Here is a 26,797-nt window from a genome sequence, read left to right as displayed (position 1 = left end):
GGGGGGGTCCCGCCGGCCTATTTAAATATTCAATTAAATATTTTTTGGCGGAGAACCTTAGGATTTTGGGTTTTGGTGAGTTTTTGGGTTTTTGGGTTAATTTGTAAGGGAAAAGAGGTTAGGAGTGGGTTTAGCAAGGGGAGAAGGGGTTTTGTATGGGCTTTTCTGAACAGAGGGAAGGTGAGGGCTTAGGATGAGGTTATCACTCCAACCAGAGGTTGAAACAATCCCATACAGGGTTGATCCTAGTCCCTGTTGGACCAAAGTCTCCCTAAACAACTTATTTTAGCTATAGTGCCAAGGGAGGATATTTAGATAATGCTGGGATTTATACACCATAGTGTTATTATAGTAGGGAAAGGGGACTATAGGGGACTTAGATAATAGGGTTAGGGGTTAATATGGATAGAAGAGGTGAATGATGGATGAAATGACCAGGCTTATTTGAAAACCATTTAGCTATAGGAGTAGATCAAAATGAAAATATTTTTACATAGGAAATGTGGCTTTTAAATGCATAAGAAACAGTATAAAACCTCAAACTCTTTCATGAATCTTAGCTGCTTAGGGATGTTAGTAAATGGATGTGGAAATGGGAGAACGGGGAGTTAGACATGCTTCCTTGCTTTTCCTTTTTTATCTTGACCAGCAAGCTTCAACCTGACCTGAATGCCACTTCTACAACCTCATCTACTTACCCAGCTACTTTGCCTAGCATTTTTTGTTTCTTCTTGGAGGGTGCACTTGAACTTGCAGACCCTTATGTGCCTTTTCTTTTCATTGGCTTTTCTTTTGATCATCTATCTAAGACTGCCCTTATTCCTTCCAAGGCCCCAGATTAAGCAGTTGGGAACCTTAATTCTCTCTCTAGCTACTTGTCTGCCAAGATTAGACTGTTTGGACAGACTTCTTTCTCTATTCTACAACAGAAAATTTAAACATGGCATGATCCAGGTTAGGCTGTTGGACCATCCATCAAAATTTGAGTAAACATGAACCTATTCACATACCTTGCTGTTTTGAAAATATGGGATCTTTGTACCATCAAAGCAGAGCATATTTGGCCCTTGAATTTTCCAATCATGAAAAATGAAACCTATTGATATAGGTACCTAACAGGTTCATCGTGACAAAGCTACGTATACACGCGGGTTAGACGTTCCGAAGACGCGTATGCGTATACATGCACTTTCCCGCAAGGAAAAGTGCGTACATGTGGGAGAACTTATGTTTTGGTCCGTGGTATTTAGTCTCTGGTATTTGAACCTATGGTTGTGGACCATGGTATCTTGTCAAAAGTGTTGATCCCAAGTATTGGGTCCATGGTATTGTTTCTACATGGTTTTGGGTCATGGTATTGATAGAAGCCTAACCTATATAAGGAGAAGATCATTAGGCAAAGGGGTATGCAAGGAATGGATGTCTGACGAAGTGGAAAGATCTAGTTATGGGTTTGTGATGCTTGGCTCAGGTTGGATATGACAGTGAAGGGATAAATAATTATCTTTAGATTTGTACGTGGGTTGTCTCTGGTGAAAGTGTGTATACACACGGTTTTGATATAGTCAAGTAGCGTATGCATTATGAGATTTGGTGTTTCAAGTTGCTGTTGATTCTAGTGGTTTTTGCAGAGTTCTAGGCTCTGGTCTGCGTTCTATGTTTTTGATGACAGGGTTTCAATGATTCAGTATTGGGTGATTTAGAGATTTATGATGCAAGTATAAGTTGATGATTGTATTGCAACAGTGATTGTTTTGTACTTATGGATCCAGTTTGAAAATGTATGAAACATGGTCCCTGGAAGAAAAGAAGGTTGTAGCCTTCTATAGGTCAGCACCTACGTACTAGTATATCAACTAGTACAAGAGCTAAGGGGATTGTAGCTCCCTTCCATAAGAAGCTGGAAAACGGGAGAGGGTTGTAGCCCTCTACAGGTTGCAGCCTACGTGCTGGTAAAGGACTGCACTAGTGCATTGTAAAAGAAGTTTCTTATTAAAGGAAGATAGAAACAAATTGCAGCAGGTGGTTTTCACCCACATTGGGTTTCCACCTTATATCATGGTGTTCATGTGTGCTCTTTATGTGTGATGATCTGTTCTGTTTACTGTTCATATGGTTGATAATGTTCTGATGCATTCACTGAAGATGAACTAACTAAATCATAAAGTTTACTGGATGTACACTAGTTGCTTTTAACACAGTCGCGTATATACGCGGATATATTTAACTGAAGTAGTGTATATGAATCAGAATATGAAAATTGAAAAGTGGTTGATTTTCTAATACTGATTCACCCCCCCCCCCCCCCCCCCCCCCCCCCCTCAGTATTATTTCCAACAGCTGGTATGACATTTCAGTGCACCATGGACATCACATTTTGAGGACTGATCAGACAGAGTGTAGTGGTCTATCTTGATGATGTCACAGTCTTCTCCAAATAGAGATTTGATCACATATGCCATCTGAGGAAAAATTTTGAGTGATGTCACAAATACGGGATATCTCTCAATCCCAAAAAGAGTATCTTTGCAGTTTCTGAGGGTAACCTCTTGTGCCACATCATTTCCGAAATTGGTATTAAAGTGGACCCCAACAAGGTCAAAGCAATTACGCAGATTCCCTTCCTGTTAAACAAGAAATATATGCAGTCCTTTCTGGGAAAAATCAATTTCCTCTGCAAGTTCATCTCTGATTATGCTCAGATTTTCAAGACAATATAGGAGATGATAAAGAAGGATGCAGTATACAAATGGGACAAAAGGTAAGGACATGTTTTCCCGTATCAAGCAAATTATCACAGAAGAACCTACATTATAGAACCCAAATTTCAGTAGAGATTGTTTGCTCTACACCTTTGCTTCTGACACTTCTCTCGCCACTGTGTTCACACAAAAGGATGATCAAAACAATGAGAGACCTATACCTTTCATGAGTGTTAGCCTTCAAGGATCCAAACTCAATTATCCCACCATTAACAAGCAAGATTATGCAATATACAAGGCGGTGAAGCACTTTCAACCCTATCTCTTGAAAAATCATTGTATTATCTTTTTTCCCCACCCAACAGTCAGATCACTCTTTGTTCAACAAGAGCTGGGTGATAGAAGATTGAATTGGATGTCTAGACTACAGGAATATGACTTAGAATTCAAACCATTTCACACAATCAAGGGCCGCCGTCTATGTAGACTAGCAGTAGAAGCAGTGGATGTAAAGGAAGAAGAAGATCTCTTAGGATGGGAGAAAGAAATTGAAATGTACAATGTTGAGCGAGCTTCTCTCACTACTGTAATGAACTATTGGTACACATATGTGTGCCAATACCTTGAGCACGACACTGTGCCCTCCCATATATCTGCACAAGAAAAGAGGGCACTTAGACTCAAGTAGAGACATAATAAAATGGAAAAAGTCTTATAAGTTATCATGCAAAAGAGAACAAGTAAAGGAATTAATCCCTAACCAGAATCCACTGTAGATGCCAATTAAAAACACCGAGTATGAAGAATAACGCAAAAGGTGACTAGAAAATGCCACAAGACTTACTCGAAAGCAATAGGTTCAAGGGTGAGTAGAGGTCTTGATCCAAAGGTACAAATTGCGAGGAGGTTATGGAGAGAATAAAAGGAAGGTCCAAGCACTAAAACTCTTCTTCCAAATCCAAACAACAGGAAAGAAGCTAGACTAGTTTACATTTTCTAGTTTTCTTAAGGTATGTGCTAGCATAACAACTCTGGAACAGGGCTATAGCATCCATTCCCACATCATCAAAACTGGGTTCGAGTCAGATACATTTTTTGGAAGTCCCCTTGTTGACATGTAATCAAAATGTGGGAGAATTGAGGATGTGTGGAGGATCTTTGACAAAATTCCTGTAAGGAGTGTTGTCCCCTGGAATACAATGATTACACGATATGCTCATCATGGACTTGGCAAACAAGCACTCCAACTGTTTGAACAAATGGAACTAGTAGGTATGAAGCCAACCCACATCACTTTTATTGGTGTCCTCTCTTCATGCAGTGATGTAGGCTTAGTAGATGAGGGTTGTCACTATTTTGATAGCATGAGTCAAGACTATGGCATTACACCGAGAGTGGAACATTATACATGTGTGGTTGATCTTCTTGGTCAGGCAAGATTTCTTAATGAAGCTAAGAGCTTCATCAACAAAATGCCACTTGAGCCCAACGTTGTGGTATGACAGACATTGCTTGGTGCTTGCATAGTCCATAGGAATAAGGAAATAGGAAAATGTGGAGAAGACTATTGTTCTAAGTTAGAACCAAATGATTTTGCAACATATATGTTGTCTAACATTTATGCTTCTGCTGGCAGGTGAAATGACATAGCAAAGGTGAGAAGCATGATGAAAGACAAGGTTGTAAAGAAAGAACCAAGATGCAGCTGGATTGAAATGAAGAGAAAGGTATAGAAATTTGTTGCACAAGATGGATCACACCCGCAAATGGAGGAGATTCATGCTATGTTGGAGATCCTGATTTGGCAGATGAAGATGGCAGGGTATGTGCTTGACACAAACTCTATATAATGTGCAACATGAGTAGAACATTATTGTTGGCATCATAGTGGAAATTTAATAATTACTTTGGTCTTATCTGCACACCACTTTGCTACCTATTTGAATTCTCAATAACCTGAACATGTTCAGGGACTGTCACACAACTTCCAAATTCATATCCAAAATAGTGCAGTGAGAAATTTTTGTGGGGGATGCTGACCAATTCCATCATTTTATGCATGGTCACAACTCTTATGGGGAGCACTGGTCATGTTAAATGAATGGAGAAACAAATTAATCCTCCTCCATTGATCTTGTTTTAAGGTAAATGGCTGGTGCTGCGCAATGTTGTCTATTCTTAAAGAAAACTTCACTCTGGTTGATGGAATCTAGTGATACAGGAAGTAGAGTTCCTTTCAATCAAAATATCTGATCAAATTTTGGATTATCTAAGTCAATTCAGAATTGGGAAACCCCTCACAACATTATTCCACTATGCGTGGAACTTGAACATGGATCATAGTGGAACAATGGTTGTGCTTGAAATTTCTTACAGATTCTTACTATATTTGTGGCTAAAAAAGAGGTAATTTTCATAAAGATTAGCTTACTCTGTGTTGTGCTAATAAATTTATGAAATAATGTTTAATATTGTTTGTTTCTCGGAAGTCCAAGTAGCAAGGTTATGTTTAGCCTTATCAAAAAAATTAGTTCCCAACATCAAATTGAGAAAAATGCTGCTCAAATCTGATTTCACATGAAAAGTACAAAGATCTTTATTTAGTTTATGATCTGAGTTTACTTCAGGAAAATAATGAAAACACATTAGCAACTAAGTTTTGAGATAGTTCAAGGAGTTGGGCAAGGAGATATAGCTCAAGAAGTAGGATAAAGGAGGCTCACAATAAATATTTTTGAATGACCACATTTATATCATACCAAAAACACTTCAAGTCCGGAAGACAAATTTGATGCACCGTGAATCACTCCTTCTTCAACCTTATTGATTTGTAGTTTGTTTTTCCCTTAGTTTAGAATAGTCAGTAGTCATGATGCTAATATTTTATGTTTGTCTAATGTTCTTCAGAATCAATTTGTTAGGCAATTATGCTTTATTTGGCTTTGTTACCAAACATCTTACAACTTACAAGCATTTAGATAAATGTTTCCCAAGGAACAAGTCAAAATCAGTTTAGCTTTGTTTTCTTTCTTGGAATAGATTCTTTTTTACCTTTGGTTGTGTTGTATTATCTATATCCAAGTAAGGACTTGAATAACTCCATATGAAAGCCAAAAGAAAATTGCATGCTCAATGGATTCTTGAGATGGCATGTTTAATTTTTGTTATTGGTCTTTCTAATTCCTGACCACACCTTGAAGACATGACATATGAATATTTTTAATAAGGTCAAGGTTTCCATGGTGAAAGGGGCAGAGATTTTGTCACAATACCACTATTGTTACTTGAAACATACATCAACGACAAGCTTATAGCCATAGAAATCATGGCTTTTGTCATAGATCCATTGTCATTAACTGAAACCTACTATGTCATGACCCATTACTTCATGATGTAAACCCTAAGGTTGGAAAATGAATGTAAAAAAGGTCATCAAGAGGGAGAATACTATATGGATTAGGAGTTGTGGACTTGAACCTAATGATTTCAGAGATCAAGAATATTGTATTCAAAATGAAATTCATAAGCCACCAGAGATATAGAGACTTTGGATTTGTTGTAGCTTTGTATTTCTTTTCATGTCCAATTTACTGCCCCAAATAAAATCCATGAAAGTTCTTGGACTAGTGTGTATATTACCTCATGGATAGCCCATTTAGTTCTAAGGCCTATCTTCCAAATCTCCAAATGCAGAGACTAACATGAAATAAACTTAAAATTCCTATGACAACTAAAGTTGCTTTGAATTTGAGACTAACTTTGAGGCTTTGGCCCTAGAGATTGGTGTTTTGAGGGAGTGATTTTTCCTCTGATGATATCTTTCATGAACACAATAATTTCTTCCCCAAGTATTTAGGATAGAGCAATAAGAAACTAATTTTGATGAGGATGACAATTTTTTATTGGGAACGTGGATGTGAATATCTACTATCTTGATGCTAGGGCACTCTATGTTCCCTGGGCGATAATACTTGTGATATCTAGTTTTTTTTTTTAATTTCCTACCCCTCCTTTGGCTTCTAGGTTTGTGGTGTCATCCATACCTTGCATACCTTGTTGAGATGTCTGTCTAAATTCACCAAATAGATATGACTTGTTCTAAAAAATCTCACTCTCCCTGCTATTAGCACTGCCCTTCTCGAATTCTTTTCCTCCTAAGGTCTTGAACCCTTGTACATCATGAAAAAATGGATTCTACAACCCAATCTAGAACCCAATTCAAGATCGACAGGTTCCTCCTGAATTCTACAATAGAATCTAAGAGATTATGCGTAGAGGAAGAGCATCAAACCCTCTCCCAACCTGGTAAGGAAGAAGAGTAGCGGGTAAGAGATTATGCGCAGAGGAAGAGCATCGAACCCTCTCCCAACCTAGTAAGGAAGAAGAGTAGTGGGTAAGAGATTATGCTCAGAGGAAGAGCATCCAAGAGGAGACCTGAAATCAGTACGACAATGTTTGATATTGCATATAGACATGTAACTAGTCTAATTTCATATAAAATCCTTGGGGCTAGCAATAAATTGAGTGGGAAAGAGAAAAAAGATCCTAAGTGATATTGGGTGGAGGGTGTAAATGGGAGAAAATATTTTTGCATAAAGTTAGAGGGCACATCTCCCTTACCAACTAGTCTTACCCTCTAAGGATCATTGAGTTACTCATCTCAGGGATACAGGGATGCAAGAGAAAATCAATTTTTGCAAGTATTGGGTTTTTAATGATCTATGGGTTCATTCATAAGTGATACTTAGCAAAGAAAGGCCCAACCTCTATTTCTAAGTGGTCCACATTAACTCAATGTTATTCCTCATGTTGATTCTCATACCCCAGATGGGCGAACTAGCTTACTAAGGCAAAAGCAGAAGTAGAGAGACGTTCTCCCACAAACATGTTGAAGGAAATGTAACTAGGTTTGGTATTCATAAATGTACTTTTGATATTTGTATTTATTCAAGAAAATAAAATATTATTTTTATAATATATGTCAATGAGTTACTTGCTCATTGAAGTAGGTCTAGCACATGTTAAATTGCTATAGGAAAATCAAAAGGTCAAAAGAATTATGTTAAATACCTTAAGGGTATGTTACATTGTATAAGTGTCAAGGAAGTCACCTCCAAGCGAAGTCAAGTCCCCTCCTATGCGAAGGCACCATCAAAGAGTCTCCTTCAAGCACGTAACACCACCAAAGAAGCCATCCAAAGTAAGGCAACATTTCCCCTTCTGAATATACATTAATGTCTTTTTGCAAGGAAAGCAATAAATTGGTTGGTACCAATAACTTTCTTGCATGGAAGAAGAGGATTGATTTACTTCTCAAGGAGAATGAACTTCTAGAACACGTCAAAGGGAATATCGCTATCCCTACTAAGGAACAAACTCAAGCCTTAGCTAAGTACAGTAAGGATGAGACAAGAGCTCAAAGGATTCTGATAGAATCAATCAAAGACTCTCTCATTCCTTATATCTCCAAATTTGAAACTTCAAAAGAAATTTATGATAAGCTAGTAGAGCTATTCTCGGTATCCACAACCGGAGAAGTAATATCCCTAAGGAATGAACTGTACAAGATGAAGATAACAAAGGAAGGAATAGCTCCCCACTTCATGAAAATATTCGAAATGAGAAATCAACTTCAAGAGCTTGGGGAAGTCATGTCTAACAGAGAGATGACAACTGTAGTACTCAATGCTCTACCTGAGGATTGGGAAAACTTCACATCAAGCATATATGCCAAGAAAGAAGTAACCAAACCGGACTTAAAGGAAAGGAATATGTGGCATCAAAGGAGCAAGCATTTGCTACCATGGCCAAGAGAAATGGAAAATTTGGCAAATTTGGTCCACGAAGAACAAACAACAAAGACATGTCCAAAATCCAATATTTTGGATTCCAAGAATATGGACACTACAAGAGGAATTGTCCTAAGCTTAAGAATGACAACAACAACAAAATAAAGAGGGAAACAACAAAATAAAGAGGGAACCAACTCACATGACTCAAGAGGTGAAAGAAGAAGAAAAGAAGAAAAAGAAGGAAGATCTATTGGATCTCTACTATGACTAAGACAAACTATTTACTTCAAGTCTTCTTTCAAGGGTTTGAGTAGGATAGGAGCATGTAGGAATAAAATAAAATTGCATGACTAGAAACATCTTCTAGAATCTAGAAGCATGAAGTACATAGAGTTCTAGATACTCATGAAGATGTATTATTTATAATGAGAATAAAAATGCATGAGTATAAATATCTTCTAGAATATAGGAGCATGGTAGATATAGCTCAAGATATTCATATAGAAGGAGAATACCCAGTATAGGACTTCATCCATGATAAAAGAAGATTTATCATGATTAAGAATCTTCAAAGACCTCCACCATCAAAAGAAAAGAAACATTTTCAAAGCAAGGGTCTTTAAGATCCTATAATGGAATCTTCAAAAGAAGGTTCATGAACCAAAGCAGATGTCTCATCAGGAATCCCATTCATGGGATTCAAGAAAAGGATGATATGCAGGCAAGCTAAGATGAAGCAAGAAGGGCCACACCAAGGACAACCAAATGAAGCTAAGATGATCAAAGGAGAATCAAGATGAGGTATGTATGCATCAAATTTTAGTCATGTTATCATTTGTATATTATTGAGTCATGGGAATAGTTCTATAACATGATAAAGTATGAAAGAATCTCTTTCACCAAGGACATGCTCGAAGGCATGTACTATAATGCAAGGAAGGTCAACAAAATAATATGCTCACATAAGGAGTATGAGATTGTTGAATACTAAGCACGAAGAAATGTTGACTAGTCTAGGAGGCAAGCAATAAAGAAATGATCTCACAAGAAGCATAAGATGGTTGACCTATCTATCTAAGATGAAATAAATGAAGGAAGAGATCAAGCATGTGAAGAACACCATGATCACCAAGAATCACTATTTGACAAGATACTTTGAAGATATCTCCTAAAAGAAGGTAGGAAAACTCTGACAAAGGAAGGAAGGACCCTTGACACCTATGAAGGCCTTGGAGATATGAAATATGCAGATAACTAATTCTACTCTACAAAGATGTCATGATGAAGAAGCCATCCAACAAAAGAAAAAGCAATGTTGAAGCAATATCAAGATGAAGTCATGATGGGATACTAGGTCGAAGCATGTAAATAAAAAAATACAATGAAGCATCCATGAGAAGAGTATTCCAAAGCATGGACAAATGACAAAGGAGTAGCCAGATGACAAGAAAACCTGATGTATGGTAAGAAAGACACTTTCCACAAAGGAAGCAATGACATGACAAACTAGGAAGGAAAGTGATTGATGGATGGTGCCCTACCAAGAAGAAGTTCGAACAAAGACTTCATGACATCAAAGAAAGGAAGGAAATCAAGAAGCTAAAGGACCCATGAAGAAGATGTTGTTAATGAATGAAATAGTCCCTAGTTAAGATGGAGCTCTGACAAATCCCCAATGAAGTGGGAGTTTTGGATCACCCCTAATTAGAAAGGAGTGACAATTGTGTTATTCCATTTCATGCATCATGCATTAGACCAGGACTAGCAACCGTAAGTCTAAATGAATGCCATGAATGGAAATGTAGACACACGATAGACACAAGATTCTTGTCTTCACTTGGAAAGAAATAATGGGAGAATTAGGTAATCATATGGCATCCGATACTCTTTTAGGATGTGTAGGGCATCCAAGACAAGAGTAGGCAAGAGGATCGATATTCTTTGAGGGATGGGAACCCAGAGAACATACTTAGAGAACACCCAGGTGAGTATGTACCTTGAGAAACAATGATGAAGGTGTCTATAAATCATTGGTCTCACCAACATTGTAGCTCACGATCGCATTAAGAGATGGAGTTGTTAATTAAGGCCTTTCACTGTGACAATGCTGATTGGTATGATGCTATAACAGATTGATTGCAAATCCGGTTTCTCTTATGTGAATTCTTTAATATTGAAACATAGCCAAACACCTTGTAATGTTGTATGAATACCTCCCTAGTTAAGAGGGAATTTTGAAGGAAATATAACTAGGTTCGGTCTTCATAAATGTATTTTGATATTTGTAATTATTCAAGAAAAATAAATATTATTTTTATAATATATGTCAATGAGTTTCTTGCTCATTGAAGCAGGTCTAGCACATGTTAAAGTTCTATAGGAAAATCAAAAGGTCAAAAGAATTATGTTAAAGACCTTAAGGGTATGTTACATTGTATAAGTGTCAAGGAAGTCACCTCCATGCAAATTCAAGTTCCCTCCTATGCAAAGGAACCATCAAAGAGTCTCCTTAAAACATGTGACACCACCAAAGAAGCCATCCAAAGGAAGATAACAAGTTGGCCTCCAAATAGTTTTCTAGTCGGCCTAAAGGGAGGAACAATCCTCTATATATAGAGGTTGTCCACACCATTATAACGCACTGAAATATCTATGAAATCAGCGAAGGGAAGTTTCCAAAAAATAGAATGGAAAACCTAGTCTAAAGGGTCTCCAAGACATGTGAAGGAAGGAGGAAGAACGCCAAAGTGAAGAGGACCATTTCTAGGGATAGAAACAGTCACACGTGCGAATAAGAGGAGGGTAAGTCTGCAGGTATGACAACAAGATCAAACAGTTCATGAATTAGTGTTGGTTGGGTTTGAAACTAGGCCTACAAGGCCTCCCAAGTCAAGTGAAGAAGCCTATCTCTCTAGCGAAGGAAAAGGACCCTAATTCTCTAGGGTACCTCTCACACGTGTGAGAATTAGGGTTACAGTGATGTCACACTAAGCCTACCACCATACATCAAGAAGGAACTCCGATGATCAAAGAGAAGGAATGAGTATCCTTAGATGAAGAATATCAGTGAGTAAAAGTATCTCTTCTAGAATATTTACTTACAAGGAAGTAAGAACAAAGTGCCGGAAGAAGGACGAAGTGTCGGAAGGAGGTAAACAAAGTGTCGGGGAAACATAGTGCAAAGAAAGGGAAGGACGACTTGTGCTTGGAGGATCTTCTAGTAAAGAGTCTAGGGTTTGGCATTGATCAAGAAAGAAGCTTCAATAAGAGAAAACTTACCAAAGGGTTTTCCTCTCAAGAGAAGAGAGGTTTTGGCCCTGGTAGAGAGTGAATATCTTATGTTCTTGTTTTATGTTTTGATAGAAATTTGATGAAGCATGCACACATGCGTTAATAAGAGAAGAACAATATTAAGGTAACAAAAGACCAATTGTAAAAATACTTCACAAATTATTATCTAGTCTCGAAGAGTCACTCTACACCTTATTTCCCTAGATTCTTCAACAAAACAGTGGCACCTACTCTATGTCAAATCATCCAAACTAGAATAAATTGAAAAATAGGAGGGTTGTATTGCTACTTATAGGCAGAGGATCTAGTTGGGAGGTTATTTATTGTTTTCTCATGATATGCTCTTGACCTGGGAAACATTATACATCTCTAGAATTATATAACTATTGTGGAGGACGTAACTTAGGGATTTGGCACTACAAACTGGGAAGTGACTGCAATACTAAGTCTGTTAGGAAGCCTAGTATGAAATAGATTTTATTTATAGTAAAATCCCCTAGATACTCAGTGTTATTGGCTTTGAGCCCTCTCCCAACCTGGTAAGAAAGAAGAGTAGAAGGGAAGGAGGGAAATTAAATTATTAGATTTTAATAATTTTTCAATTGAGTAGTGGGAAATTAAATTTTAATGGGTCGATTTTAGATTTTAGAGTAGTCAAAGATTAAATTTTAACAATTTTTCAATTGTTTATGTTGTCACTTTTGAGTAGGAGGTTTCTTCACATAGAGGCTATATATTTAATATTGTTGAAGGTATAGAGAGTGATAATTTTGGCTTGAGGGTATCAATGAAAACTATAAAAAATCTTATTTTGAAAAATGTCTTTAAGATCCATCACATGAGAGTATAAAATAAATCCCTAAGTAAGTATGTTCATATAAAGAGGGAAAGAGAACATGAGGTTTACACATAGGGAATATTACTAACTCTTAAGGAGGTGGAAAATATACCTAATTCTATGAATAATGTTATTAATAAACTCAAATAGTCCTATGTAGCCCATTATTTTTAGGGAATAATGTTATTAATAAACTTAAAGTAGTTGTAGGTAGCTGAAAACTACCTTATTAGAAGCTAGCCATAGTTTAGTTTACATTAGTAATTCAGATTAGTCAATTTTAGTTGTATTACTTATTAGTTAGTCATATATTTTAACCCGCAACAAAATTAGTCATTTATGTTAGTTGTTTTTAGTTGGGTCACTTAAAATTTCTCATTTTTGGTAGTATTTCACTTGGAAATGTTGTGTCACTAATTTCTCATTTTCTACTAGTGTTTAATTTGGCCTTTTAGACTCAGCACCTTGGTCCCATGTGTGTAGGTCTTATGACTAGGTACCTAAGGGAACCTAGCCACTTGCATGATGACCTCAACATGATGTCATCATTCCACATGGCATCCCATGAGGGGTGCCACATGTCACCCATTTCCAACATTTCTACCAAATAAAACTTATCATTCATCCTTGCCACGTGGAAGCTTCTTGTGATGCCATGTCAACATGTTGACATTAGTGGGTGACATGTCATCTATGTGTACATATAGCTTATGATATTTGTACATGTGTCTCCAATCGGAGCTTGCCAGTGCCATTTTGAGGGTGGCCATGGTGCAGGTTAACTATCATTCAAGTTGTCATGTCATATGCCTTCTAGTTTCTTCATATGTTAGTTAGATGCATCAGATCTTAGAAATATACACAATATTTAATGTTTTTATATGTGATGCATGTTTTGCTGAGATTAGCCATTGATTGGGTCAATGGACCATGGATGTGCTTAGAAGGTGCACACTCTTTAACATATTGATATTTTGGGTTTTCTCAATATAGTTTGGGCCTCCAACTAGAGCCAATTTTCAAATAGCCATAACTTATCATCCAAGAGAATTTTTTCAAAGAAGGATATACTGTTGGAAAGAGTATCAATGAGATTTATGAAACCATGTAGTTTATATAATCATTAGGACATCATAATTATATCAAAAGACTCAAATAAATTCAATCTCCTTTATCTTCATGTGATAAGATCCTATAAGATATCTAGTTGTCATACTACTTAATAGAGTGTACTACTGCGTCCTTTGGAATCATGAATCATATTGTTGTTGTCTCAAACATCTTCTTTGACATCAATGAAATATTATTGTCGTCAATGACAACTCAATGTGCAACAATCTACCCCATTTTCATTAATGGCAACACCATCATACATTGATGGTCATTGAGCTCAACAAATAAAAAACTCCCCCTGCACAAATGACTTCATTTTTTAGTGTCAATATTTGCAATCCCTACATCACTTTCTTCCTTGGTCATTGTCAATTTTTTTTATCAATTTCTGCAATATCTCCCCCTTTGACATCAATGGTAAATGGTCATGAATGTCTATGAAAATTTTCATATAGATGGGTGAACATATTCCTACAAAAATTCCAAATTTTTTTTTATGAATGATTCTATGGACTTGACTAAACCATGCTACCTTTATGCTACTATGTTATCATTATGATAAAGTCCCCCCCTAAGACTATTCTTCCGCTACTTCTCATAACTATCCCATTGAGGCCAAGCTCCTCTATTGATAAGTACCCATCCTCTCTGCATTCTCTTATTGTCTTTTGGTCATGTAGATGTGATGATGTCTCCCTCTCTTTACTGTATCTATAAATGCTACCAACTTTACTTTTCCTTTCTTTACATCTGATATATCATCATCAAGTGATCCTAATTAATATAAATATCATAGTCCACATACTACCATCATAAATGTAGTTTCTTCCTCAAGTTTGATTTAACAAATGATGATCTTGAAGAAGCTTTCACCAAGGGATTACATTAGACGAGTCATATATAATTTAGGTCTCCCTTCACCTCTTCTCCATATTCTTGCATTAATAGGAAGTCCCTCTCTATTGTACCACCTTGAGTTGAGTCTGCAATATCGTGCTATATGACCTTTGTTGCAACATATTTGAAATTCAATATCAAGTTTCAATACTTGTGGAAATGGCTAAGGAATTCTTCTAATTTGGTCCACATGTATCCATCTAGGTATTTGATCATATCCTCTATATCTCATAATATTATAGGTCATGCAATCATGTGCTTTGTGGCAAAACTTTGTGCATGGGAAACAATAACAAAAATTATATTTTGATACCTAATCATAAATGGGGATCTTGACCTTTCGAAGTTATTCCTAAGGATCCATAATTCTTTGTTGTTTTTCAAAATCTACTTCATTGCTGCTTGTGGATGTTTTGTGAGGAGCCATATTCATTGGTTGATTTCCAATACTTGCTTCATTATTGCTTGTGGATTCTTTGTAATGAGCCATATTCATTAGTTTATTTCCAATAAATGTATTATTACTTCTTGTGGATCCTTTTCCTCCATTCTTATTTCTTGTATTTTTCTCCTTCCTAGAATTAAATTTCTTGCGATACACCGAAATGAACATGATTATCCTGGTTTATCATTTGCTTTGGATCTTCAAGAATGCTTTTGTTAGATGCTATGAAAATCTAATTGAGCCCATTGACATTATATTAATTAGATAAGCTTCGAGGGCCAATATTATTGGGTGCCTCACAATTTCCTTGATAACCAAGTCCTGTCTTAATAAGTGGGGACCTCTACATGCTAAGTATGTGATCTAGGGATTCAATCCATTTATGGAACTTTGAATTGAGCTTCTCCAATTCTTCTCTTAAGAGAACCACCTCTTCCTCTAGTCTTTCACAAATGTTCTCCTCATTTAGTTGTTCAAACAACAAATCCTTTACCCTTTTTGCTTCTTCTAGTTCAACTTTGAGAGAAAGAATGATGTCTTCATTCAACTTTTTTTCTTGAAGTTGATGCATTAGTTGAATTTCCTTCTTTCTGAGGATCTTATTTATTTTATTGCACTTTTATTTTTTCTCGTATAATTAACTTATGCTTGAGGTTCTTCGGTCTCAATAATGAACAATATTTCACCCATTTCTTCATCGATCACACTATCATTGCTTTCACTGTCACTTTGTCCATTTGAGTAAAAAATATTTTTCTTATTGGATTGTTTTTTCTTTTGATGCTTGGATTTAAATCTTGGCTCATCATCACTATCATTCATCTTAGCATAAGATAATTTAGATTCATAATTACCTATCCTTCCACATTCAAAGCATTTGAGAGGAATATTACCTTTGAATTTGTTGGTTCCTCTCTTCAAATTTTGTATAAAATTGGCTTCTTCTTCTGTGAAGGCATTGTCTATTCGAAGAAAATTGGAGACAATATTATCTTATGAAAATCTTCTAAAATTATTTTCCACCTCCTAATATTGACCAAAAGATAAATTAAGAAGACAATACCTCTAGTTCTACGTGAATATTGAAAAGAGTGTTCATAAAACAACTCAAGGTTGAGTAGGATGATTACAAATATGCATCTCAAAAATATATTTTTGTTCTTGAATTTCAATATCTTGATATATTATTTGAAACACTGAGAGCGAGGTGAATCAATATTTCACTTACAATTAGGTAATTTTTAATTTTCAAATCACTAGCAGAAAATCAAACAAAAAAATCAACACATCACAAAAGCAGTACAAAAGAATTTTTTTAGGTGGAAACCCTCCTGAGATAAAAAGCACCGAATGTTTTTTTAATATAATTTATGAGTACAAATTTCACAGCTCCAACTAAAAAATAAGCTCAACTTCCTAGTACTCTAGAAAATAATTCAATTTATTAGGAAGTTCCAACTCTTGAAAGGATTCTCCAACACCCTAGTTTTATCAGCTCAACTGATAGGATGCTCCAACACCTAGAAAGCTTCAACTTGCCCTAGCACCACCCTACCACCATGAAGTATTTTCAAGCTACAACCTAAAGGAGACTTCACTCTCTTCGTTGCACCCCCTAACTGTTATAAAATCAGAAAGGCAGCAAATATTTTCTTTATCTTGATAATTACTTGTGATAATTATTGTGATGTTCATCAAGAAATTACCAAAAGAAGCAACCCATAAAACAATAGACACCGGATGTAGGCACATGCTAGGGAAAAAACCCCCTCAAGGGGAAACCCTAGTCAAGATAATTCTTCCTTTCAATAGCATTCTTTCAGACTCTTCACACTATACCAAGACTAGGCCTTCCCTCCACACCAAGTCAGCCTCCCAGAATTTCAACCTCTTCCCAACAACTTCGACTATGCAGCAACTTAAGACATAATAGGGAAACCTGGAATAATTCGATCTCCTAATCCAGGACATGAAACAGAGAGAGAGATGCCAAAATTTTGATTTTCCTTGTCTCCTTAGACTTCCCCAAACTCACATTCACTTCGGCCTCCCAGCACAAACTTCGTACCTTTTCCCAACTACATGAGAACTTCGCACTTATGCCCAACAACAAGAAATTTTCACACTTCTTCCTAGCTACAAGAGAATTCGAACTTGATGAGAGAATTATGATCCAAATGAATTTGATGACCTTCCTTTTATAGGCTTCTTGTGGGGTCGAATAGGGTCCTTAGACTGACTTGATCTTCTCTTAGGTCGACATGGTGTGGAGGTTACATAATTCATATTTGACTCAATATTTAACCTTTTACATGATTCAAGAGCCCAAAAAGGATCTCTTTAAATGTACAATAACTCTATAGACTCAGAATAAATCTTAGAAGTCCCCAATGGGGACTTTGACCTAAAACATGGTGACCCAAGCATGAAACCCATTTTTTAATAAGTAATAATAATAATTTTCTTTATTCTTTTGGCAAGTACATTACATGATGACTCAAGTACATTATTGAAGACTAAACATAGTTACATTTTCCAACTCTCCCTCTTAACTATGGAGGTATTCATAATGTAAATATACAATGGAAAATATCAAACTATGTGAACCATGAAGAATTTTAGGCACCACAATGTCATGGACTAGATTCTTGACCAGGGAAATCTATCCAAACAATCACTCAACAGTTTAGGCACCACAATGCCATGGACTAGATTCTTAACCAAGGTAATATATCCAGGTGGGACTAAGATGTACTCAAGCTTTCAACCCCTTTAGGTACCCTCAGGCTTACTTGCTAACCATCAACCCAAAAATCCAAGTGTGTATCCAAAATAGATCTCAATAACACCACCTTTCCAACTTCATACATCAAGATAAGGTGTCAATCGAATGTCTTCCCAGAAAATGCTTCACTCACAAAAGCTCAACACCCCTTGATCCAGCAGATAAAGAATGACCAATCTCTCCCAATCAGACTAATTGGTAACCAACATGCTATCAAATCCTTCAAGGTATTTACCTGTACAAAAACAACTCTAATCAATAATATACTTTCACATGTACATGATCAAATACAAACCTCCGGAGTCTTCTAGGAAAATTAATGTTGCTTCTCAAATTTCCATAGTAGGACTATCAACCAAATCTTTGACAAAATATTCCTCAATCATATTTTTTCCTTCCTTGATCTGAATGTTGGGAAAACTTGTTAATGCTATGCAAGCTCCCTCATTATTATTAAAAATGTGTGTTTAGGATCATCTAAAACTAACCAAAATGTGAAGGATTATGTGTCAAGTGTTGAGTGTCTTTTATGAGCAGTTTATGAGGTTAATTAGATCTTTAAAACACATATACAAAAAGTAAAAATCAGAGAAGTAAAACACAACAAAATCATAATACAAAGTTGATAAAGGAGTTCACCCCTCCTAGGCTACATCTCCTTGGACTTGCTTCAATGGCTAGGCCCTCTTTGGAACAATGGTCAATTCTTTGATTACATGCACCTGCGGTGTTCCAGTGGCTTTGCAACCTACTCCATTGGATTAAAAGGACCCAAAAACCACAAAAATTACTTTCCAAGCTCCACAATTGGACTTCAGTTGATATAGGATTCACCTCCTCTCTTGGTGGCCATAAGCTTCCTTAAAATTCAATGTAGAAAAATCACATATAGAAGTTCCTTTTTGCCTCTACAAACTATTCCACTGTGTTTAAAACATCCAAATCATCTAGGAATGACTCTTTCTGATACAAAATTGGTTGAAAACTGCCAAAGTTATGGCCTCTTCAGTTTTCCCTAGGAAAACTCCACCAAAACTGGAGAAACTCTAGTTAACCCCGCCAAAAATGGAGGAATGCCGGATTTAGTAGACCTGCCAAAACTTCCACCAACTAAATCCGCATTTAATTAATGGTCAAACTGGTGTTAATTAGCAATAATACCATTTGGCGTATTAATGGAGCGGTTAGCACTAAATGTTAGTGGTTAAGGGGTTATGGTTTTGGTCACATGTGGAGGTTAACGCTAGTGGTTACCTCCCAATCCGTCATGCATTAAACTTCAAATAGAAAATGTGCCCATAGATTGTTAATACATAACGTGTGGCATAGTGGTGGAGTGTGGGGCTTGTGCAGGTGAGGTCACGGGTTTGATTCCCTAGCCTGCCAATAACTTTTATCTGACCTTTGAGAGGGCACGTGGCAGCCTCTAGGCTTGCCACGTGTTAGCCTCTCATTGGTCCACCAAAAATCCTTTGACTAATCTGATGCCGACACTTGTCATGACTCAATTGAGCCACCTATGGGAATATTTCAAGAATATTCCTTGGAATATTCTTTTTGCTGGCTGGGCTGCACAGATGCCTAGTCAGCTTCCCAGCCACAAAATTTTGCCTGTTTGACAAAACAGAAAACAAGCTATAACTTTCTCATATGAACTTTGTTTTGATTGAAACAAGTTGCGTTTGGATCATATCACCAAGATGGATGTGGTCGTTCAAGTTTTGTGTGATTCCAAGCACTTTTATTTTTGAGCAATTTTTTTACCCTCATCCAGATTCTGATCACTCCTTCCCACTGACAGGCTTTTTGACCCAAAAAAGTTGGTTATATGATGAGAAATGAATACTCTTCTCCTTCCCAAGTTCTTTCAATTGATTCTACTTGGAAAAATCTCCATGACAACCATTTGGGTTCATTGACATGTCTTGCCTTGCAAATGGCTTGGAACTTCAACCAATGTTCTCCTTTTGTTGCTGACCTAATCCAACACTTGTTGGCTATTTGTTGATTAAACACCCTACTGTACTAAAGTGATCCCTCAATGCTTGGAAAACTATCTGATGGCCTTCCCACTAAGAATCATGTTCCTCCATTGCAACACATGCATTCGATGCAAGCTTCTCCTTGGAAACCACTTTCCCAAGTTAAGCCCATCTGAGTGAACTACAACAATGAGTTACAATTATAGTAATAACAAGAAAATAAATGACCATTCTTTTACCTCCATGGTTCCAAATTCCACATCTGGATGAATGCATTTTCCATCTCTTTCGCTTCTTGGCGTAAACACATCAAATCACATTGTAGACCATTTGATGTTTTACAAGGGCTGCAATTTTTTTTTGGCATTTTTGTCCACTTTTTCTTCTTGATTCCATAGTCCTCCAGTATTAACACGATGCTCATGTCGTGATTTGAGAATGAAGGCCAATCATGAGCCTCTTTCTCAAGCATGTACCTTCCAAAATCCTGCGACATCTTGTCACAAGAAACACCACTAACCTTGAAAAACACTCATGCAATAATATAACTTGATGACCTCTTCCTTTTTCTTCTTCAAAGAAAAAAATGTCACATCATCTGAACATTTCCATGTACTCTTACATCTTGGTGTATAAATCATTGACTAAAGACAAGTCGACAAAACATGCTTCTTCAAACAAATGACTTTCAAGTCAGGCAAAAGAATGTATAACAACTTGATGATTTACAACAAGAATTCCACATTCTCATGAAACAATTTGTCACATCTCCATTTCAACTTTGGAGAAAAAATCAACTCTGCCAAGTCGGTATAAAATACATGTAACAATCAATCGACCACAAAAGCCGACACTCATGCATGTGAAAATGATCAACGTTCTCAAGTTGACAACATACATGTTAACAAAGCAATCAACCAACATAATTCAATCACTCATGCATGTTCAAGCACAATGAAACTATTAAAATTTCCACTGTTCACGCACACAAACTCTCATGCATGTATAACAATTCTCAACTCTCTCACAAGTACATTCACAAGTACAAGAATCCCATTGGTATGTACGAGTATTTAAAGCGCTGAAATGACCAAATTTTCTGCAATAAAGTGAGTCAACATACTCCACTTTCGAACACCTTCCTGGCATAAACATGTAAGTTCAAGAATGAAACATGCATGCAAATTTGTAGTTGAAAATTTCCATCTTTGATGCATCTAAGTGAGTTAACATAACTCTACTTTTCCAACATCTTACTTCATGAAATATGCAACATATTTTTAAGGGAAAATAAATGAATCCAAATAACAAGGAAATGCATCAATTATCAAAAGAAATGTAAGGCTTTAATTGGTTAAGAAATCTAACCATCTCTTTCCAAACCATTTCAATGGTGCTACTTTCAGTTGCACTTCATCATGTGTTCATCCTGGCCCACATCAATTATGGAATCCTCTTCTCCATTCTTGCCAAAATCTCTCTCCACCTTCTTCAAATTTCGTAGATGACTTGTTGGATGCAAAGTCGAACACTTGTCTACAAGATGACCCTACTTATGGCAATGAGTGAAAAATAATTGCATCTTCTTTTCAACATGGTTTCCATTATCCAATGAACCTTTGGATTTCTGTCTCTTTTGTTTTGAAAGTTTCCTGTGTATGGCTATCCTCTTCTAACACCTTGAAACAGTATGGTTATTCAAACCACAAAAGGAACACATAAATTTTCTCCAAATCTTATGTGAATATTTACCATGTTTATCATAATCAAAAGAAACTTGATTAAAGGCAGATTTATACCTTGCACATGCACCTTTGTCACCTTCTTGAGTAGGGGAATTTGATGTGGTAGTGGCTCTCTTTGGGATACCAATAGTGGTTTCAATGACCTTAGAGCTTTCAACATCCTCTTGTTTTCCATTTCCACTAGTTGCATCCTTATGAGCATCTTCTTGCAAAGTGGGTATAAAAAAATTTCATTCCTCATGAACACAAACTTCACAAGCTTGAAGTAATGAATATGTAATGAAAGTCCTTCTTGGAACACCTTCATGTGCCTCCATCATGTTGTCCATAACCAAGACCCAAATACCTAGGTCTTTCCTCAACAACAATTGGCTCAACTATGCCTTGTGCATGTTTTCCTAACCCTTTACCTTCATATCCCATCTTCATCAATAATTTGGCCCCTATTCCTCTAATGTGTCTTTCAAAAGCACCAAAACATTCATTTTGAGAGGAAATTGAAGATAAAACTGAATTGCATACCTCATTTTCATGCACATACTTGACTAGGGTTTCCTTGGCATCACGGAGTTGAATCTCCATCCCATGCATATTTTCAAGAAGCTCTTGCTTCTCCTCCTTCATGGCCATAAACTCCTCTTGAAGTATTGTCTTCTCCTTCCTATCTTCATTCATCTCTTGCACTATATCTCTCATGATGATAAGCTCTTGCAACATCTCTAAATCAAAGAGTCTTGCTAAGAAAGATGGATTAGAAACATCACTTGTTGAAGCTTCCATCACACTTGTAATGCATCAAAAAGCTTCACAAAGATTCAAAAAGTTTCTCAATAAGGAAGCATCTCCCTTCTTCATCTTACACACATAAACTTGCACACAGTTAAATTTTCCTTGCACAAATATGAAACCAATAGATATTTTTCTAGCTAACCTTGGCAAACCATCTCATGGTTAAAATGAGCTAACAAGTGCTTTGATACCAACTTAATTTGAATGTTGGGAAAACTTGTTAATGTTATGCAAACTCCCTCATCAGTATTAAAAATGTGTGTTTAGGATCGTCTAAAATTAAACAAAATGTGAAGGATTATGTGTCATGTGTTGAGTGTCTTTTATGAGAAATTTATGATGTTAATTAGTTGTTTAAGCCACATATACAACAAGTAAAATGCAGAGAAATAAAACACAACAAACTCATAACACAAAGCTGATAAAGGATTTCATCCCTCCTAGGCTACATCTCCTTGGACCTGCTTCAATGGCTAGGCCCTATTTGGATTAATGGTCAATTCTCTCATTAAATGCACATGAAGTGATCCAATGGCTTTGCAACCTACTTCATTGGATTCAGAAGACCCAAAAACCCCAAAAATGACTTTCCAAGCTCTGCAATTGGACTTCAGCCGATCTAGGCTTGACCTCCTCTCCTGGTGGCCCTGGGCTTCCTTAAACTTCAGCGTAGCAAAATCACATACATATGTTCCTTTTTTCCTTTGAAAACTATTCCATTTTGTTTAGAGCATCCAAATCATCTTGGAATGACTCTTTCTAAGCCAAAATTGGTTGAAAACTGCCAAAGTTATGGCCTCTTCAGTTTTCCCTAGGAAAACTCCACCAAAACTGGAGAAACTCCAATTAACCCTGCCAAAAATGGAGGAACGTCGGATTTAGTGGACCTACCAAAACTTCTGCCAACTAAGTACGCATTTAATTAATGGTTAAACAAGTGTTAATTAGCACTAATCCTGCTTAGCACGTTAATGGCACTGTTAGAACTAAATGTTAGCAGTTAAGGGGTTATGGTTTTGGTCACATGTGGAGGTTAACACTAGTGGTTACCTCCCAATCTGCCATGCATTAAAATTCAAATAGAAAATGCACCCATAGATTTTTAAGACATAATGTGTTGTATAGAGGTGGAGCATGGGGCTTGTGCAGGCAAGGTCGTGGGTTCGATTCCCTGGCCTGCCAATAAATTTTACTCAACCTTTGACATGGCACGTGGCACCTCCGGGCTTGCCACGTGTCAGCGTCTCATTATTCTACCAAAAATCCTTTGACCAATCCGATGCTGACACTTGTCACGACCCAATTGAGCCACTTGTGAGAATATTTTAAGAATATTCCTTGGAATATTACTTTTGCTGACTGGGTTGTACAAATGCCTAGTGAGCATCCCAGTCACAAAATTTTCCCTGTTTGACAAAACGGACAATAGGCTCTAACTTTCTCATACAAACTCCATTTTGAGTGAAACGAGTTGCATTGGGATCATATCACTGAGATAAATGCGGTCATTCGAGTTTTGATCGATTATGAGAACTTTTATTTTTGAGTAGTCCTAGAATTAGCAGACTTGCCAAAAATACTGCCAAGTTAATCCCGCAATTAATTAATGGTTAAACAAGATTAATTAATGTTAAACTCCACTTAGCACTTAATGGCGAGGTTAGCGTTAAGCACTAGTTAGCAGTTTTTGCAGTGTTGGTCACATGCTAGCGATTAATGTTAGCGGCTACCTCCAATCTGCCATGGTTTATGTCATGAAATACATTTTTCACCCATGATATGTTAAGAACCATTAGTGTGGTATTGCAGTAAGATTTGGTGCTTGTGTGGGCAAGGTCACGAGTTTGATTCCTTGACCTGTCTAAATAATTTTAACTGACCTTTGAGAGGGCACATGACGGCCTCTGGGCTTGCCACATGTCAACCTCTCATTGGTCCACCGAAATGCACATGACCAATAACATACAGACACTTGCGACAACCCGATTGAGCCATATGTCAGAATATTTTGAGAATATTGCTTGGAATATTATTTTTTGTTGACTGGGTTGTATGGATGCCTAATTAGCATCCCAGTCATAAAATTTTGTCTGTTTGACAAAACAGACAATAGGCTCTAACTTTCTCATACGAACTTCATTTTGAGTGAAACGAGTTGCATAGGGATCGTATCACTGAGACGGGTGTGGGAATTTTTGTTTTGAGTGATTTCGAGCACTTTGACTTTTGAGAAAAAAATTGTCCCTAATCCAGATTCTAATCATTCCTACTTCTCACGTAGCAACATATTCTATGATCTTCAATTAATACCAAGATATGCCCTCCCTCTCAATCAAGAAGAACCTTTTTATCTGGACTCCCTCTTAATCTTAGGGAGACCTCTTCTATTCATGCTTTCTCTGGGAGATCAGCTTCTTCCTTTTCGACATCAGAGAATATTTCGTGGCTTCCAACCATTTAATCAGAGTTATCATTATCAGCATCATTCTTATCACATCAATGAGCATCCTCACCCAGTTGAATATTGTGTACCTGCACAACTTAAATATAAAGTAAAACCAAATCTATAGAAGCATGATATTAGCCATATCAAAATCATGGAAGCATTTTATACACATCGGATACCTAAACTTAATTACAGACAAGAGACATAAAATCTTCAACATCTTGCTAGGGAATTTGTTATACACCCTAGACTACTTCATAGCAACATTCATTCAATCTAGGGTTTCAATGTGTCTTCCAAAGGTATGACATATCTTACTACAACATATAGCAAACCCTAGAAACAATTTAGACAAATATAGATCTATAAAGTATCTAACAACCTTTCAAAATACATATGTTAGAATTCTCACTAGGGATTAATATAAATCCTAGATTTCATACAAATAAATCAATTAAAGTCAATCACAGCTTAGTTATTAACCTTATCAACTTCCACTAGGGTTAGTTCCAATCCCTTAGATTTTCAACCATCAATCAGTCACTAACATGACCAACTACTACTAGGGTTAGTTTTAAACCCTAGATTTCTGATCAATCATCAATCACATCCAAAAATTCAAATTTCAGCAATCTTTCATCAATCTCAAGCTATCATATAGTCAACATTCATTAGATATTTCTACTTTAACTAAAGTTCAACTCCAAAGCCCTAGAATTCCATTTTCACAAATTCAACAATCTTACACAGATTTGAAATCGTCATATTTCAGAGATTTTACTTAGACTAAGGCTTAACTCCAAAACCCTAGAATTCCACAATATCAAGAATCATTAAGTACATAGATCTCATATTGTTACATTTCCCACTAGACAATGTCAATACTAGGATTTAACTACAAAACCCTAAATTTTCATTTTGAACAATCATCTAATAGATTTCAAATTGTTACATCACACATACTAGATATTTTTTTTTATTTTTTTAACTGAAGCGGTTATAAATTTTATTTATGTAGAGAAAATAAGAGGGGACTTTGCCATGGCAGCCCCAATTACAAAGTGAGCAGCCTTCTGCTTCAGATTTTGCAATACATCGATTTTATGGTATCTGAAGGAAGATGTTACCATTTACTATCAATTGTCCTTTCGGGAGAGAACATCCTTTATTCGCCATTTGATCAGCTTCCCCATTCACGTTTCTGAGGATGTGGTAGAACTTATAGTTGTTGAAATCTTGCAGCACTCTTTTTAATCTGCCCAGGATTTTATTTAAAGCAGAATTAATAAAAGAATCTTCAGTATGCAATTTCTTAATTAGTATCTCTGAATCTCCAAAAACTTGCAGCTCTTTAATACCCTGCTCTCTTGCAATTTGGAAGGCTTTGAGGAGACCATAAATCTCAGCTTGGTTATTGGATTTCTGTCCTAAACTCCAGCTAAAACAGTCTTTTAGTATCCCATCTGTGGAATAAATGATACCTCCTGCACCAGCAGTTCCGGGATTTCCTTTGGAGGCCTCGTCGAAGAATATAGTGGTTAAATTTTTGGATCTCCACCAGTTTGAGAAGACATCCTCTTGGTCTCTTTTGCGCCATTCCAGATTTGCTGGTAGGGGTGTGGGAGGAGATTTTCGAAGAGCAGGCTCCAGGGAGCATAGCCATCTCCTTTCTTCAGATAGTAAAAGCGGATCCTCTTTATGAAACTGCTGTTGTGCTGCTTCCAAAAGGAAGGCTTTGGCTTTAGCTGCAACCTGGAAAGGGGAGAGTTGATGCCCATTGAAAATCTGATCGTTGCGGGCCAACCAAATCTGCCAGCAAACAAATTTTGGAATGGCTATCCAAACTTTGTTCCAGAAGGATTTTGTGGGAATTCTTTGCGGATATTGATTATTCCATTCAGCAAAAAGGTCATCAACAGAACACTGGGGAAATGACGGAATCTGTAATCCCTGTAAGATGAGGCTCCATGTT

Source organism: Pinus tabuliformis, chromosome 3_2 (assembly GCF_031772625.1).
Source record: "Pinus tabuliformis cultivar Carrire ecotype Pingquan chromosome 3_2, CPIR1, whole genome shotgun sequence".
NCBI classification, from domain to species: Eukaryota; Viridiplantae; Streptophyta; class Pinopsida; order Pinales; family Pinaceae; genus Pinus; species Pinus tabuliformis.
Note: the sequence above shows the minus strand (reverse complement) of the source record.